General features: G+C 42.5%; 1 pseudogene; it reads right to left on the bottom strand.

Annotated features, from left to right (window-relative positions):
- Positions 1-370: 370 nt before the first annotated feature.
- Positions 371-489, bottom strand: LOC126482914 (5S ribosomal RNA; annotated as a pseudogene).
- Between the last annotated feature and the right edge of the window lie 12,471 nt (positions 490-12,960).

Raw genomic sequence — 12,960 nt, 5'->3', positions numbered from 1 at the left:
GTAAGTTTCTAACGGCATTAGATATTATTTTAGTTGTGTGCGAGTTAAATAATTGTAGGATCCCAACGTTATTTTAAAAATAATAGACTGTGAATACATATTTTCGCTGCGAGTGCCCAATCACAGCAGCTAAGAAGCAAATGCAGGACACTGTAAAGTAAACTCCGTCCGAACAGATCTTTGGAAGCCAAAAGGCACCGACAGACCGCCGTGTCATTCTCAGGCGATAGGCGTCACCGCATGCGGGTATGGAGGGGTATGTGGTCAGCATGCCGTTCTCCCTGCCGTTATCAGTTTTCGTTACCGGAGCCGCTACTTCTCAGTCAACTAGCTCCTCAATTGGTTTAACAAGGGCTGAATGCATCTCTATTGACAACAGCTCTCGGCCGTCCCAGATGGTCACTCATCCAAGTGATAACCGAGCCCGACAGCGCTTAGCTTCGGTGATCTGACGGGAACCGGTGTTACTACTGCGGCAAGGCCGTTAGTGCAGGACATTACAGTAAGATGACATGTGAGGACTGAGCAGAAGGTTCGCCTCTCCTAGATGATGAAGTCAGTAGATATTTAGAAGAATTCTATATGAGCGACGAAAATACTCTACAGTGGTGGGAAAAACTCCCACACTCTTCCTTGGCTTGCCTGTGTGACAGAAAAGTATTAAATATAGGTTGCCTTCCGCTGCGCTTGCCCCATCCCCAATGCACGACGCTACCCAAGTAGTGTGTGCAGTGGGTTATGGGGGCAGTGGGGCATGGGGGCATGAGATATTGAAGTAGCTACATTACACAACATATACATTGTACAACAAACTTAATACTTTTTGAACGTGGTTAATGTTCATTGATGTTCCATTCCTATTTCGCCTTCCCAGCGGTCGATTGTTTTCTGCTTTCTAGCCTATGTTACTCCTCTGCGTTCAAGCTATCACCATACCAAATTTCAAGGAAAACATTTCAGCAGTTTTATCGTAAAAATGTTACAGATTTATTTTCGCATTTAATAATATTCGTATGGAAGTAGAAAGCTTGTGCAATTCTCAACGTGTTTAATCGAATCATGTAGAACATATCATCCAACAAAAGATTTTTCAGGAATATTGTAAGTTCAAATGTTAAAGAATAAATAAATAAATAAACAATAGAGTAAATAGTATGTTCCTCAATTTGCGTTTTAAGTCCCATAGTGTTCAGAGTCATTTGAACCAATTTGCGTTAAATTCTTAAAATAAATAAATATTCTGTGCTACACTCTCTCTAAAATAGCCTACGTTCTTCCTCGGCGTTCAATCTATCTCCAGACCAGCTTTCATCAAAATCTGTTCAGCAGTTTAGTCGTGAAAGCTTAATAGACAGAGTTACTTTTGCATTTGCAACATTATTATGAATACCTACCACAGGTTCCTCCAACAAGACAGTATTCAGTTACACGGAAAATGGTGAAAACCATCAGGTCTTCATACAGAAAAGCTTAACCATCTCACTGAAATTTAGTCAAATTCTGATCGGTACACACATTAAGAACACAATCAGCTACAATACATCTGAATTAAAAACCGTAAGTAGGAAAATATGAGATAAAATTTAGTTTTTAAGAGTGTAGTTTCCTTCTTTGCCCTTTCTCGGAGAGAATTTCTGATCTAGGGAATTATAAAATATCAAATGTACAACTTATTTTCGTTTGAGATTAATTTTTTGATTTTAATCCTCCCATACGACATCAATTATTGTTCATAAAGCATTCTCAATTAGTAAAATACTTTTTTAGAAAAATCTGTTTGCCTGAAATAATGTGTTTAATGGAACTGAAGTATATTAAGTGAATACTTAAATGTGATCTGTAAAATAAAATGTCCGTTTACTATCGATTAAAGCAATACCGGTTATAAGTTCTGTTACTACTGGTTATCGGTCTTGAGCTGACTGCAATTTAATTAAAACGAATTACACCAGACACGTTTCGATTTTATTTATAAAGCCCCTCCTGTGGTTATTCTGCAAACTGGATGCACACTTTTGTACATTTTTCGTTGTTTTAGGTTAAAACAGCGTTTTGTTTATAAAGTAGGTGTGCAAGTTTAATACGATGTTTCTTTACGTATTCTGCCCTTTTCGTCCTTACTGGCAGAGGCTGAGGTCTAAAGACTTCGGTTCACATTTGCACTTGACAGTTTTTCCATTCTGCACACAACACTTCACTTTTGTAAACTGCTTTTGCCATTTACGCGCGCGCTCATGTATGTGCGTGTGTGTGTGTGTGTGTGTGTGAAAGAGAGAGAGAGAGAGAGAGAGAGAGAGAGAGAGAGAGAGAGAGAGTTAGTGAAAATTTGTGAAATTGTCTTGTATGTTAGGTAGAGACGTGAGAGGAATGGGGATGGGTTGACAATTGTTTTTTGTTTAACACACAATATTTGGTGTTTGAGTCCCACATACATTCCAGAGAGTAATTTCATTCCCGCATTTCTATATTAACAGAGTCCGATAAACAGTGTTGAGTAGCTGAAGACCTACACATTGCCTAAAAGTATTTAGAAAAAGACTTATACGTTGCCTAAATAACCTAGAACCACTCCTATAAGGGCTTAAATCCCAGAAAATTGGGCAAAAAATGTAAACCGAATTGAAAATACAGAATTATGTTGGCATTCTTTCAGGCATGAATTTTTTAGATTGACACAATATGATAAACGAACTTCCTGTTTGCTAAAATCCGTTTGGCGAAGTTACAATGAACTCTTTTGGCCACTGAGAAAAATATTTGGGTGAAACGCACTAAGGTTACAGAAACTAACAGTCATATTCAGGAATTTAGGTGCAAATGACATTGTTATTGGCTCTGTTTACTTCAGAAACCATGTATTAGAGAAGACCTGATGATCGTTAGAATTGAGAACAGGCACTACCAGCCGAAAGAAGGTGAAGTAGCAGAGGAAACCGTTCATATATAAAAAATACAAAATAAATAAATATATGTGCACGGAAAACGCCGAAAAGGAAAAAAAATGAGAAATAAAAATCCTTGCTTTTTTGGCCTACAATGAGCCAAAATGAATATGTATTATATTGGGCCTCGTCTGGTGAACTCGGGTAGGAAATGAGTTTACATCAATTACCGAGCCCTACTAGTAATGTTGAAATGAAAGCGTACAGAATAAACTGCCGTTTAGCGTAGCACAGGGGGAAGACGGGAATGCAAACAAGTTTTCATTAGCCTATTTGCGTTGGGTAAAGCTTCGCTTGAACAGGACTAAAGCAGCCCACCCTCTCTGCTAGTGACGACCGGTAGTTTGCCAGGCTGGCTGCCAGGTAAACGTGGGCAGGTTAAAAGAGAAGCACGTACACCTCTGGGCTGGTCCTAGATGTGTCGATCGCGGGATGGAGAGACGCGGCGAACGAACTTCAGTCGCCGGCAGAAACAACGGTGGCTAGCGGCAGACGAGTCATGGGTCGGCGCCGGTTCCTCTACTGGGTGCTGTTTGGACCTGTTTTGGGTGCCGCGTGGTCAACCCAAGCTGTCGTCGCTGGCCGCAAGTGGAGCAGAGTTTGTTGGCGGCCAGCAGCCGAAGAAGACGTTCCGGTCTGCAGTATGGTATGCCATGGGGCCGACAGCTTACACATTCGTATCCGTCAATGTGGGGCGCGGCCAAACTTTAGTGAAAATCGCCCAGCTGGAGAGCGTACAATGTCTTTTCCCGGTGGCCAGAGAAGACGGAAATCGCAGCTAGAGACTGGACAACGGTGGATGTTTCTTATTGTGGTAGTGTGCTTCGGTTGTCTACAGTGATTGGTGGGCAGCTGAAAAGCTGTCAGGCTGTTATTATTGCGCAACGGCACTGAACAGAGTGGAGGCAGCGTCTGTTTCAAAGTGATGCATTCGTTACTATTTGTGATACTGCACAGCATGCGTTCTGCAGTAGTGGATATCATTAAAAAGGCGTGGATATTAGTAGAAAAATTAACGTCGTCAGCTGGAAGAGTTGCGCACAGTGTATATGTAATAGTACGAGATCCAGTATACTTACAAATGAAGTCAAATTGTCTCGCATTTGATGTCAGTAGCACAGTATACAAGACATACACGATTCAGATGGTAGAGAGTGGAGCTCTGTATAAAGACTGTAAGATCTGTGCGGTGTTCGTTTGTGCGTAATTGCCTTTCCTGCAGATAGGGAACAATAATCAATAGCACACCACGATTGTGAGATTGTCACTCGGAAACCAGTTATCAAGTGATGAAAAAGCAAAAACCTGTTCGTAGAAGGAAACATGAGTCTAATCGTCAAATAGCCAAAGGTAGGAAGATTTTTCTGTTTAGCAAAAGTGACAGAAAGCAGATTACAGAGTACCTGACGGCTCATCACAAAAGTTTTGTCTCAGGTACAGATAGTGTTGAGGATCAGTGGACAAAGTTCAAAACCATCGTACAATATGCGTTAGATGAGTATGTGCCAAGCAAGATCGTAAGAGATGGAAAAGAGCCACCGTGGTACAACAACCGAGTTAGAAAACTGCTGAGGAAGCAAAGGGAACTTCACAGCAAACATAAACATAGCCAAAGCCTTGCAGACAAACAAAAATTACGCGAAGCGAAATGTAGTGTGAGGAGGGCTATGCGAGAGGCGTTCAATGAATTCGAAAGTAAAGTTCTATGTACTGACTTGGCAGAAAATCATAAGAAATTTTGATCTTATGTCAAAGCGGTAGGTGGATCAAAACAAAATGTCCAGCCACTCTGTGACCAAAATGGTACTGAAACAGAGGATGACAGACTAAAGGCCGAAATACTAAATGTGTTTCTCCAAAGCTGTTTCACAGAGGAAGACTGCACTGTAGTTCCTTCTCTAGATTGTGGTACAGATGACAAAATGGTAGACATCGAAATAGACGACAGAGGCATAGAGAAACAATTAAAATCGCTCAAAAGAGGAAAGACCGCTGGACCTGATGGGATACCAGTTCGATTTTACACAGAGTACGCGAAGGAACTGCCCCCTTCTTGCAGCGGTGTACCGTAGGTCTCTAGAAGAGCGTAGCGTTCCAAAGGATTAGAAAAGGGCACAGGTCATCCCCGTTTTCAAGAAGGGACGTCGAACAGACCTATATCTCTAACGCCGATCAGTTGTAGAATTTTGGAACACGTATTATGTTCGAGTATAATGACTTTTTTGGAGACTAGAAATCTACTCTGTAGGAATCAGCATGGGTTTCGAAAAAGACGGTCGTGTGAAACCCAGCTCGCGCTATTCGTCCACGAGACTCAGAGGGCCATAGACACGGGTTCACAGGTAGATGCCGTGTTTCTTGACTTCCGCAAGGCGTTCGATACAGTTCTCCACAGTCGTTTAACGAACAAAGTAAGAGCATATGGACTATCAGACCAATTGTGTGATTGGTTTGAAGAGTTCCTAGATAAAAGTTCCAAGTTCTTTGCTGTCTGTGACAGAATTACAATATCATCGGTGAACCTCAAAATTTTTATTTCTTCTCCATGGGTTTTAATACCTACTCCGAATTTTTCTTTTGTTTCCTTTACTGCTTGCTCAATACACAGATTGAATAACGTCGGGGATAGGCTACAACCCTGTCTCACTCCCTTCCCAACCACTGCTTCCCTTTCATATCCCTCGACTCTTATAACTACCATCTGGTTTCTGTACAAATTGTAAATAGCCTTTCGGTCCCTGTATTTTACCCCTGCCACCTTCAGAATTTGAAAGAGAGTATTCCTGTCAACATTGTCAAAAGCTTTCTCTAAGTCTACAAAAGCTAGAAACGTAGGTTTGCCTTTCCTTAATCTTTCTTCTAAGATAAATCGTAGGGTTAGTATTGCCTCACGTGTTCCAACATTTCTACGGAATCCAAACTGATCTTCCCTGAGGTCGGCTTCTGTGAGTTTTTACATTCGTCTGTAAAGAATACGTGTTAGTATTTCGCAGCAGTGACTTATTAAACTGAGACTTGGGTAAGTTTCACATCCGTCGACACCTGCTTTCTTTGGGATTGGAATTATTATATTCTTTTTGAATTCTGAGGGCATTTCGCCTGTCTCGTACATCTTGTTTAGCAGACTGCAGGGTTTTGTCAGGGCTGGCTCTCCCAAGGCTGTCAGTAGTTCTTATGGAATGTTGTGTACTCCGGGGGCCTTGTTTCGACTCAGGTCTTTCAGAGCTCTGTCAAACTCTTCACGCAGTATATCTCCCATTTCATCTTCATCCTCTTACATTTCCATAATATTGTCCTCAAGACCATCGCCCTTGTATAGACCCTCTATATGGGACATGGGTATGACGAGGGTAACAAAATAAAACATTCGTGCAGATGTTTACTGTCATTCTTACCATGCACCATTCGCGAATGGAACAGAGAAGGGGGAGAAGACACTGGTATCAGAAACACCCTCCGGCACACACTGTAACGTGACTTGCGGACTATAGATGTAGAGAAATGGGAACACACAGTTATTTTCTATTTCCACCGTTAACTGCATGGTGCGCTGTGCCTCGACGTACTGGTGGGATTTGCGGAGTTGTGTGCCACTACGCTGTGAGATGAGGAAGTGTCGTCAACATTTTTGTTTTCGGTCGAGTGAGTGTGCCAGCTGAACAGTGTGGACAGGTGGAATGCTGGCCGCCACGCGCCGCAGCGGCCCGCCCTTTGGACGCCCCTGGCTGGACCCAGCCCGGCCCGGCTCGGCTCGGCTCGGCTGCTGCTGCTGCCACTGCGCGCCAGAGGTCGGGCCGGCTGGCTATCGGGTTTCCGCGCTACCGTCCCGTGTGCCGCTGTCGCTGTCGCGTCGCCGTCTCCGTCACGCGCTATCGCGGCTGCATCTCAATCTGCCGCCCCTCTCTTAAACACGCGTTATCGTAAACAGCCTGAGTGATGGCCAGGAAGCCAGTGTTCCCTTATAAAGGGCGCCGCCAACGAGGCGACCGGGCACAGCGAGCTCGTATCTCGTCTCCCCGCGGCTCTCTCTCACAACTCCGGCGCGAAAACCAAGTCCACACCTTTGGCGGAGTATACCCCGCTAGACAACCGCTAAGCAACAGCTGCCAATTGCTACGAAACACCCGACCACACCCGACCACGAAATGTAGAACGCAGTACGTGTTAACTACAACGAAGCCTGTTCACGAAATGCATGCGACTGTTCATGCAGTACGGTGCTGGGCGAATGTTGTTGTTGAACCGATTACTGCAGCATTCCGTGTGGTACGGCAACATGTCCACAAGACTTCATTTGAGCGCTTACGATAGTGGACGAGCTCTTGGATGGCTCGAAGCCGGCCATTGTGTCACTAATGTGCTGCGAATACATAGAAAGAAAGAAAGAACCCTTATCATTTAGCTACAATATAGCCGATCAGCAACTGGAAGCAGTTAATTCCATAAATTATCTGGGAGTACGCATTAGGAGTGATTTAAAATGGATTGATCATATAAAGTTGATCGTCGGTAAAGCAGATGCCAGACTGAGATTCATTGGAAGAATCCTAAGCAAATGCAATCCGAAAAGAAAGGAAGTAAGTTACAGTATGCTTGTTCGCCGACTGCTTGAATACTGCTCAGCAGTATGGGATCCGTACCAGATAGGGTTGATAGAAGAGATAGAGAAGATCCAACGCAGAGCAGCGCGCTTCGTTACAGGATCATTTAGTAATCGCGAAAGCGTTACGGAGATGATAGATAAACTCCAGCGGAAGACTCTGCAGGAGAGACGCTCAGTAGCTCGGTACGGGCTTTTGTTGAACTTTCGAGAACATACGTTCACCGAGGAGTAAAGCAGTATATTGCTCCCTCCTACGGATATCTCGCGCAGAGACCATGAGGATAAAATCAGAGATTAGAGCCCACACACAGGCATACCGACAATCCTTCTTTCCACGATCAATACGAGACTGGAATAGAAGGGAGAACCGATTGAGGTACTCAAGGTACCCTCCGCCACACACCGTCAGGTGGCTTGTGGAGTATAGATGTAGATGTAGTATATGTAGAACAGAACGCAGCATGTCATTCTCAATGGAGAGAAGTCTTCCGAAGTAAGAGTGATTTCAGGTGTGCCGCAGGGGAGTGTCATAGGATCGTTGCTATTCACAATATACATAAATGACCTTTTGGATGACATTGGAAGTTCACTGAGGCTTTTTGCGGATGATGCTGTGGTGTATCGAGAGGTTGTAACAATGGAAAATTGTACTGAAATGTAGGAGGATCTGCAGCGAATTGACGCATGGTGTAGGGAATGGCAATTCCATCTCAATGTAGACAAGTGTAATGTGCTGCGAATACATGGAAAGATACGATCCCTTATCATTTAGCTACAAAATAGCAGGTCAGCAACTGGAAGCAGTTAATTCCATAAATTATCTGGGAGTACGCATTAAGAGTGATTTAAAATGGAACGATCATATAAAGTTGATCGTCGGTAAAGCAGATGCCAGACTGAGATTCATTGGAAGAATTCTAAGGAAATGCAATCCGAAAACAAAGGAAGTAGGTTACAGTGCGCTTGTTCGCCCACTGCTTGAATAGTGCTCAGCAGTGTGGGATCCGTACCAGATAGGGTTGATAGAAGAGATAGAGAAGATCCAACGGAGAACAGCGCGCTTCGTTAAAGGATCATTTAGTAAACGGAGATGATAGATAAACTCCAGTGGAAGACTCTGCAGGAGAGACGCTCAGTAGCTCGGTACGGGCTTTTGTTAAAGTTTCGAGAACATACCTTCACCGAAGAGTCAAGCAGTATATTGCTCCCTCCCACATATATCTCGCGAAGAGACCATGAGGATAAAATCAGAGAGATTAGAGCCCACACAGAAGCATACCGACAATCCTTCTTTCCGCGAACAATACGAGAAGGAAGAACCGATAGAGGTACTCAGGGTACCCTCCGCCACACACCGTCGGGTGGCTTGCGGAGTATGGATGTAGATGTAGATGTAGATGTAGAACCTGAGCTGTTCAAGTGTAGTGATCTGTAATTTCCTTAGATTTTATGCACGATACTGACACAACGGAAAAAATAGGCAAAACAGAAAATTGTCTGAGGTATAGAAAGGGTTACTTTTGCGCAAACCAAAGGACCACAAGTCGTTTTTCTGCTCAACTTGTTGCTGATTTACAATTGCCAGTAATTGCCAGAGGCGTACGACAAATTTAGTCACGTTTTGTATTGTCGCGAAATAGGAGAGAGAGTGTCACTGACGTGGTACAGGATTTGGGGTTGACATCATTAGAACAAAGGCATTTTTCGTTGCAGCGGCATCTTCACACGAAATTTCAATCCCCAACTTTCTCCTCAGGAGGCGAAAATATTTTGTTGACGCCGACCTATATAGCGAACAAAGACTATCATAATAAAATAACGGAAATCAGAGCTCGCTTGGGAATACACTGAACAGCTAAAGAAACTGGTACACTTGCCTAATATCGTGTAGGGCTCCCGTGAGCAAGCAGAAGTGCCGCAAAATGACTTGTCTTGGACTCGACTATTGTCTGGAGTAATGCTGGAGGGAACTGACACCATGACTCCTACAGGTCTGTCCATAAATCAGTAAGAGTACGAGAGGATTGAGATCTATCCCGAACAGCACGTAACAAGGCATCCCAGATAATAAATTAAAAACTGTGCTGTAAATGGTAAGGAAGGTAGCCAGAGAGTGAAATACGAGTATATGAAGACCTAACAATCTAAATGTGCTAAGCCCCATTTTTTCAAACTGCTTTTATTCGCTCGAAAGGCGTTTCATTCATGCGAGTATACTACACTGAAAGCCATGTGACGAAGGTAATGAATCACAAAAGTGACCAACTCAAGGTGGCGATGCTAGCTCCATGGCGGTTTTCATTCTAATCGTCTTGGTGATCAGCGTTGAATTACACCAGTATAATGCGCGAATGCAATAGTCACCATATTGTTTGTAACGCTGTACATATTAAAAACCGATCTGCAACAAGTGTTGTTTGTTCCAAATCTTACACGCTAAGATATGTTCTATTTACTCCAGCTTCCATATTACAGTTTGTGTGTTCACACTCATGACAACAATGAGGTAATACTGTAATTGTGGCATGAGAGTGAAGGGTCCTGGGGTAATAACAATATAAAATCACGTCCATTCGCACTAAAAATTTCATTGTTACTGGCAACAAAAGTAAACTTGTGATTTGGAGTGGCAATTGCTGTGGAAGAGAAGAGTGTACTTATGTAATTATACATGTACATGTTTGTAATGTCTTGTGGCCTAATTGAATGTGTAGTGCATAAGTATCTGGCTTCAGACTACAGTCTTCTATCTTCTGGTAGAAATTTTGTCTTAATGTAAAAGTACAAGAAGTTTGTTATGTATCTGATGATTTACAAGAAGTATTTACTTCAGCAAGTCTTTCATTGCCGTTCAGCATACTCAGAAAGGAAGAAAAGTTCTTTAGTGACTTCCTGAGTGCTACTGATACAATTATCGACATAACAAAGCTACACATCAGTTTTATTGCACAAATTAAAATTATCTCACCCATAGTAAGTAGTGGGATAAAGAGGATACTGGTGCAGTCTGCATTGTTGCCAAATTTATTCAAGATGGTGGGCCCTCGCCTCCACCTCTCACTCTTCCCCCTTGGTGTAGATGTGCAGCATTGCACTGATGATGTCATGGGTTTTTCCCCTTCCCTGCCACACCTGCCCACTTTTACTGCCCAATCACTCCCCCACTCTGAAACTAACAGGAAGAAGCTCAGCACAAACTCAGCTTTTCCCCACTAGTCCTTTCATGCCAGCAGCTCATCACAAATTGAGCTTTTTGCTACCAGTCTGCAATTAGGGACAAGAGAAGAAGTAAGGGTTTATTTTTTTTATTTTGAGTGCTATCCTGTTGGAAAATTTTTAATGGTAAATGTGCTCAGTTGATGAGATGTTGATGTTGGAGAGAGAGGAGTTTAATAACTGCATTTCCTGTAAGCATCCAACTGAGGATTGTGTCCATAGGGACCTACATGATGATTGGGAAGGAAAGATAATGGAGGAGCATAAGAAGAAGAAGAATTTTCAACAAATAATGGTGATGCACTCGGATAGGCCGAAGATGCATTTCACAACTCACACCATCTGTTTCTTGTCCTGAAACTGTCTACCTTTCATGAAATGTCCAGTCAATAAGACATGAATGTGTGCTCCTTAACAACCCCAACCCCACTGATCTAGTTCACAATTCTGTGACCTGAGTGTGCTAAAAAATTGTAACATCATGGGTAAAAAATATTGGTGGGAACAAATGATGGAGTAGAGTCCTGTGAGGGTTGAAACCCACCAGCCAGTCAGTGGATGGATCATGAACAGTCGATAGTGTCAGATGAGATCATGCAGCGCCTCTAAACAGAATATGAAGAGGCAGAGAAGTAAGGACTCATTACATCTCTTTGCTATAGCTTCTTCTTCTTTCTCGAGCTCCATTTCTTTGTCCCATATGTAACAGTTCTTCTTTTTCTTTGTTCAGTGGCCTGCAACTTGTCGGGACCTACACAGGTGATCTCCAGCTTGTTGAGACCTGCATAAACCTCTAGCTTTGGGCCTCTAGCGGCAGCTAGCAATAACGTCCTGCAGCGCATCTGGTCAGCAAGTTGGAGACGGACAAGGAGTTGCTGTTGTCTGTGCCACTCATTGATGAAGACACTCAGCCTGCCCCAACTTGCAGAAGTGCACCAGGGACTCATGCAGCTAGACTCAGGTCAGTACTGGACTTCAAAATATGCACTGTCCATTGAACTGTGGAACATTCCAGTTATACTGCAAGTACAGAATATGGATATGATGGATGAGAGGACACCATTTGATTTTTGTGAACTACTACGAATTCACTTCCCCATGTAACTTAACTGCTAGTGAGTATACTTACAGAAGCAGCAGGCAGTGACTGGCGCATGATGAAGGAAATCGAAAACGCAATGAAGACCGTTAAAGTGAGTTTTATGAGCTTGAATGGAAAAAACTATGCCATGCGATATCTTACATCAGTGCTGGGATGATTAGGGAGTATAATTCATATTTTTATTTCCTGGATGTTTATTGTGCTGTCATGATGATACCCATCACATCAATGTATGGTGATGCAGTGCTAAGGGTGAAATTTGAAGATTGATCCATTTATTTAAAGCACTCCACTGTAGCATTCTTATTTGGATTAAAGGTGATGATATCTCTTCTATTAGAGAGACTGGAGTGATGGCTGCCATGAATTCAAGCTGTGTACAATGACATTCTGGACTGTCTCCATATGTGTAGGGTACATGTAGAGGATTTAGTACAGTGCTCTACTTAATGTGTCACTGCAGTGCCAAAGTCGACTCCAACTGTGGAGTACCCACGTTTTATGATGCTGCCATTAGTTTGGGGGAAATAAATGCAGAATGCACAATTTAATGCAAACAAGAAACATTTATTTGGGAAATACTTTAAAAATGAATCAATGGAATTTTTTTATGTAATGCATCCTCTGTACCATTGCTGAAGTGCAAATAAAACACACACACACACACATTAATTACTTTATAGCCCTCTCACTGTAATGTAGCCATTGTAGCTCAGTTGATAAGGTGGCTAAATATATTATTATTATTACTGTTTTTTTTTACAATCATATTGACCAACTAGAATCACTTTAACAACTTCAGTTACTCTTCTTCCTTTGTTGTTGTTTCCTATTTTTCCAGTATTCCCTCATTTTCTCCTCATGAAGTCTCTTCCTTTCTTCTGTCCATGTTGTTCCCGATTTTTTATTTCTTCTGCTTTGAAAACCTTCCAAATTTAGTATTTTGTTTTTAAAACGGTTTCTTGCTGCTATTTCTGATTCTTTGATGTTGTTTCTTTCAAGATCTTTTCTTACTTCTGTAATCCATGCTATTGTCGATTTCCTCTTCCAGAAATATAGGAGTATTTGTTTTGTTAGTCTATTTCCATCCATTCAAT

This window comes from Schistocerca serialis, chromosome 5 (genome assembly GCF_023864345.2).
Source record: "Schistocerca serialis cubense isolate TAMUIC-IGC-003099 chromosome 5, iqSchSeri2.2, whole genome shotgun sequence".
Classification (NCBI taxonomy): Eukaryota; Metazoa; Arthropoda; class Insecta; order Orthoptera; family Acrididae; genus Schistocerca; species Schistocerca serialis.
The sequence above is the reverse complement of the archived record's forward strand: the minus strand, read 5'-3'. Positions and strand labels throughout refer to the sequence as shown.